The sequence below is a fragment of the Carettochelys insculpta genome, chromosome 6 (assembly GCF_033958435.1).
Source record: "Carettochelys insculpta isolate YL-2023 chromosome 6, ASM3395843v1, whole genome shotgun sequence".
NCBI classification, from domain to species: domain Eukaryota; kingdom Metazoa; phylum Chordata; order Testudines; family Carettochelyidae; genus Carettochelys; species Carettochelys insculpta.
Genome location: NC_134142.1, coordinates 121,708,124 through 121,714,026, shown reverse-complemented (window position 1 = coordinate 121,714,026; position 5,903 = coordinate 121,708,124).

Here is a 5,903-nt window from a genome sequence, read left to right as displayed (position 1 = left end):
ATCGGGTTGGCATGTGGCATGGGCAGGTGGCCTGCCAGTGTCCTGCCGGCGTTGTCCTTCCCGCTGGGCCGGTGGCTTAGCCTGATGGGAGGCAGTGGAGTGGGATGGATGGGTGGGAAGCCAGAACCTGGCTCTGCCAGAGACCTGGGGCATGTCTGTCGAGCTCTTGTGCCTCAGTTTCCCCTCCCACCCCTTTGCCTGTTTAGCCCTTCCCCCAGCTCTAGGCTGAGGTGGAAGCGACATCCAGAGGCGCTGTGCTGCAGGTGAGCTGGAAATATGCTCGTTAAGGATCCCACGTGGCTTCTCACCAACACAGGCCTGAGTTCTGAGCCAGGCTGGCGGATTTACACCTGGTTGCTGTGCCTGGAGGCGCTAAACTCATCTCCCTGCCATTCCATGGGAGCATCCTCCCCTCCTTTACCGGCGCGTTGCTCTGTGTTAAACAGCTGCCACGTTCCACCCCAGAAGTGGCTGCATAACTGAGACTGTTCCCCCCCGCAGCAGGCAGCTGCTCTGGCTGGAGGCTCTGTTTGCAAAGCGCTCTGGGATGAGACAGCCGTGCCCCTCGGGCCACATCCACGGTGCAGGCTGTGTCCTTAGGGGCACAGCTATGCTGCAGAGGTTGTTTGCGGTCACCTGGCTGGAGAGAGAGAGGCCTCGCCGTGCTGTGACGGTGGGGCTGCTGTCAGCACACCACCACTCGAGTTGGCCGCTAGGCCTCCTGCGGGGTGTTTGTGGCTCTTTGACTGCAGAAAGCTGAGCTGCTCCGGGCGGCTTTTCCCAGGGAATTGCAGGACAACTTGTCTGTCCTTTCTGGGCACGTGGGGTGGGATTATGGGAAGGCTTTGGAGGACTAGCCTGCGTGTGTTTTCTCCTCTCTGGGAGGGGCCAGCCTTAGGCAGCGGAAGGAAGGGGCTGCGGGTACAGATGGGACTCAAATTAGGTTGCACAGCGGTTCCCAACCTTTTACAGCCAGCAACCCAGTGTGACAAGTCAGTGAGGCTGCGGGACCCAAAGCAATTCAAACCCGGGGGGCAGGTTCTGTTCTGGGAATTTTTTTTATAAATCTTGATTCCCGCCCCTCCCCCGGCCTAAATCCTGGCAGCCCCAACCCTCCCCCCCCAGCCTTACATGAGCACTGGTGCTGCCCCCCGCTGCGCCTTTGCTGGGCCGCCACTGCCACCTCCTCCGCGTGGCTCCCCCCAGCCCTCCTGCTCTCTTCCCCCACCTGCAGCACGGGCACGTCCCTTCCCTGCCCTGCGGCACTGAAATGTGACTCATTTGAATTGGTTTAATGGCCTGATCCCTCCTGCTGGGTGTTAAACTGAGTTCCATTTCAGCGGGGCAGGGCGGGGGCTGGGAGCCGGAGGAGTGAGCGACGGAAGGAGCTGCAAATGGCTCCTTAAAGAGCCTCGTGCGGCTCGGAGCTGCCCAGCCGACGACCCTTAGCAAATCCAATGGTGACCCATGTTTGGGTCCTGACCCATAGGTTGGGAATCCCTGCTAGTAGGCTGCAGAGCAAGAAGCCTCAAGAGGTACTGCTATGGGCCTGGGCTGCTTTGATTCCAGCCATGTGGCTGAAGTTGCCGTATTTTCTTCTCGTACCTTCCCATCCTGTAATCTCTCCAGCCTGCACCAGGGTTCAGCTCTCTCCTGTCTGCGTTACCGCTCTGCTGGGGGGCCCCACCGGCAGAGGCAAGTGGGACTGAGCTTTGGCCCCAGAGCAGAGGGGCGGTGTCCTGGCACAGGCACTGCCAAGCGGGGGAGGTGGACCTGATGGAGAACAGTCCAGCCAGTCACCGGCACTGAAGGTTTCTGGGCCTGGCTGCGTGCCCAGTGGAGCCCTGCACCCTGGGAATGACGGTACCAACCAGGGTTCCCTGTCAGCTGAGTGCTTGGGCGGCCGCCCAGGAGGGATTCAGGTGCTGCCCAGCTGATTAGCCCAGCGCCCCCAGCTGGTAGCCTGTGTGTCTATGGGTGGTGCACACCCAACAGGCCTCCGTGCACAGAACAAAATTTATTCCACCCACAGATGAAAAAATAAAAGGGGGGTGGGGACCCTGGTACCAACCATTGTTCCACCCCAGCACTGTGGGATGGTGGCTAAGCGTGGATGTTGTGCTGCTCCTGGTGGTCATGCCTGGGCCCAGGACTGCTCCCTGCCCCTTGCGGTTGGCATAGCCATGAAGGGCAGAGCCTGGAGAGGCTCAGCTTGTGTCCTGGGGGCTCCTTGCTGCCATCCAGGGGCTGGCTGCCATGGAGAGCAGGCCGGGGTCCCTGGCGGGAATCCCTGGGGAGAGGCAGTAAGCCTGGCAACGAAAGAGCTGCTGCGCTCCTCCCCAGAAGTGGCTGCCTTCCCCTGCCGGGTGCGGAGCCCTGTGGGGGTGCTGGGGCAGATTTCCTCTTCCTCTGTTGTCACATCAGCAGGACGGTGGTGGACTCCCTGACCACTGGGGAAATCGGGGGGGCTTGCTGGCAGTCCCCGGCTGGCGTGCTGGGCCTGGGGCTGGGGCGAGATCCACGCAGCTGGTCCCCAGGCAGGTGAGCCCGTCCTACTGGACAGGGCAACACACGCCAGCCGTTTGGTTCCTGCGCAGCCCCTGCCCAGGGCTTGTCTAGCACCCATCACCCAGGGCTTCCGGGGGAGCCGAGTCCGAGCTGGGGCAGGGCGGAGCTGGGTCTGGACGCGCAGCTGGCTTTGGACAGGGCAGACTGTGAACTTGCTGCAGAGGTGTGGCGCAGCTGTTAGAGGGGGAGGGTGGCTGGCCACTTGCTGTGCTCCACCCAGGAGGTGGCTTATCCTAGCCAGAGATCTCCCCAAATCCCTGCTTCCTTTTCTGTGGCTGTGTCATGGGGTGCAAGGGTCCCCAGGCTCTGCACCCCGTCCGCAGGCAGGAGGGACTCTCACTCAGCGGGTAGGACAGGTTTATTAGCTGACAGGGCACAGCATCGTACAGGGGTGTCAGGACAGAAGCCATCAGTCCAATCCATGGTGGGGAAAGGAGGCCCGAGGGGCCCCCCTGAGCTGGGGCCTGGCCCCCTCCTTTGTTTCTGTCTCTCTCTCCCAGCCCCGACTAATTGCTTCCCAACCCCTAGTTCCAGTTCAAACCCCTCAGGCTCCACCTCCTCCTTTGTCGGCAGTCCAGAGGTGTCACCTGGCTGCCTAGGTTACCCTCCGCAGGAGCCCCACACCCTCTGTGAGCCCCACACTGTAATGGAGTGGGGGGAGTGCCTGTGTGAGTCAGGCTGGATGTCTGAGGCAAGCAGCAGCTCCCAGTGGCTAAGGATGACCCTGGGGCTACAACTGGCAGGTGACACCTCTGCCTGAACAAAGAGCAGGGAGGAGCTGAGCTGGGTTTTTGAATCGGGGGCGGCAGTTAGAGGCTAGGAAAAGGGAGAGCTGGAAGGCAACCAGCCTGAGGAGGGGGAAGCTACACCCCAGAGGGGCACCCCTCGGGGTCTTCTCCCCAGGACAGGTTGGAAGGACTGTCTCTGGCTGCTGTACTGTCGCTTCTGTGAGAAACTGGGCATCTGTTGCCTAATAAACCTCCTGTTGTACCTGCTGAGTGAGAGTCTCTCCTGCCAGCGGACGGGGTGCAGTGCAGGGGGACCCCTGAACCCCATCACACACACATACACAGCATCTCCCACTGCATCACAGGCTGTTTGACACCCTGGCTGCACGGCCCCTCCCAAGAGCTCCCACTCCCAGTGGAACAAGAAATGGGGGAAACTGAGGCACGGAAAGGTGGGGGGGGGGCAGGAGGGACTCGTCTAAGGCCACCGGGCAACAGGTCAGGAATGGAGCCCAGGAGGCCGGGTGCCGGGTGTGAACTGCTGGGCCAGGCTGCCCCGACCTCACCAAGCACGACCGCCCGCTGGGGGCCTTTGCTTCCGGGTGGGGGGACCTGCTGCTCCTTCTGGCACTGGGGGGGTTAAACAGGCTGTGTCCAGCCAGGCTCCCTGGAGTGGAGTTCGCCCCTCCCAGCCTGGCAAAGCAGCTTAGGACTCTCCGCGGGTGATGGGTGCCAGGTCTGACCCGTCCCCGCTGCTGGAGAGCTGGGCCTGCTCCGATGCCCAAGAGAGGGCCTGTGTCTCACCCCAGGCTCTATCTGCCCTGGCTGGGCACTTCCGGTCCTCCCTGCGCTCCCTGGCGATGTTACAGCCAGTCCCTAGTAGGGTCCGTCTGGTGTTTTCCACCCTGGTGGGGAAGGAATTTTGTCTCATGCGCCGGTGTGGTGGCCTCGTGCGACGCCTCGTGCGACACCTCGCTTTCAGAGTCATGCACGGAACAGAATTCCTTGGGCGGCAGTGGGGCTGAGGGATTAGAAGTGCGGGAGGGGGCTCAGGCTCGGGACAGGGGTGACATGCAATGGTGTGAGGGGTTGGGGTGGGGCCAGGGCTGAGGGTTGGGGTGCAAAGGCTCTGTCTGGGGGTGCAGACTCCGGGGAGAGGTGGGGGCAGAGGGTGGGTGTAAGGGTGAGGGGTCTGGGGTGGGGCCGGGGCAGAGGGGCTCAGGGCTGTGAGGTGTGAGTTCTGGGGAGCGGATGGGGCAGAGAGGGGTGCAGAGGGGTGGGGGCTCCAGCCCAGATTATGGCCGAGGGGCTCCAGAGTCAGGGTGCTTGGGTGCTGTGCTGCCTGGCTGCAGCCAGGGGGTGGGCTGGGCTGGTGGGTGGGGGTCCAGGCTGCCCTGGCTGCAGCTGGGGGGCAGAGCTGGGCTGGCGGGTGGGGGCCCTGGCTGCTCAGACCTGGCAGGGGTGTGTGTGTGTCCAGGATCTGGCTGCAGTGAGCAGGAGAGCCCTGGGGCTGGGCTGCTGTGGGTGGGGGTCCAGGGCTGGCCAAATTGCCTTCCAGCTGTGGGGAGGGGCACCTGGTTCAGGGTGTCCCTCCCCCGACCTCCAGGCTGGTGGCTAGGAGGGTGGGCCCGGTGGCTCGAAGGCTGCATGGCCCTTGCTAGGCAGGCAGAGAGCTGGGGTCCCCGGGGCAGACGATTTCCACTGCTGGGGGCTCTTACTGCCACCAGCCAGGGCTGGGAGCTGATGGGAGATAAAGGGCCTGTTTAACGGGACAGGAAACAGACCGTGGGAACAGCTGACCCTGGGACCGGATGGGTCTCCGGCATTTGGCACCTGTAAATCCAGCCTGGATCATCCCTCTCCAGCTCAGCCCGGCGTGCTGGGCGGGCACAGCGGCGGGGGACTCTTGGCTTGTTTGGTTTCAACGGTCCAGATTCTGCTCCCGGCCCCAGGGCTGCTGAAAAATGTAGCTGATTGTTTTCCTGCCCTGTTTGAGAGCAGCCCCCTCGCCCCATAGATGGCCCAGCCTGGCTTCAGACTCAGGAGATCTGAGAGAGAGAGAGTGTGTGTGTCTGTGTTTCTTTCTGCTGAGTGGAGCCTCTGTGTGTGTGTGTGTGTGTGTGTGTGTGTGTGTGTGTGTGTGTGTGTGTGTGTGTGTGTGTTTCGCCTGACTGGAGGGAGGGGGAGAGAGAGAGAGAGTGTGTGTGTGTGTGTTTTTCTGCTGAGAGGAGCCTGTGTGTGTGTGAGTGAGTGAGTGTGTTTCTGTTGAGAGGAGCCAGAGTGTGTGTGTATGTGTGTGTGTTTCTGCTGAGAGGAGCTAGAGAGAGTCAGGTTTTCAAGCTTCTCGCCCCAGCCACAGGGACTGATGTATTTTTTGAAACCAGAACCCCAGGGCTCTCGCTGCCTCCCCTGACTCTGGGAGCTGGGGATTTAAGGCACGCCCCCCGGAGGCGCAGCCGCGTGGCGGGAGACTTGGGATACAATCATGGGCGCTGGCAGACCCACCAGCGTTGCCCTTGCTCAGTGTGGCTCTTTTGTGCCAAATGGCTGTGGCTGTGGCACCCCCTTTCCCGGGGCGAGGATCCCCTCAGCGTCAGGAGGACCTCC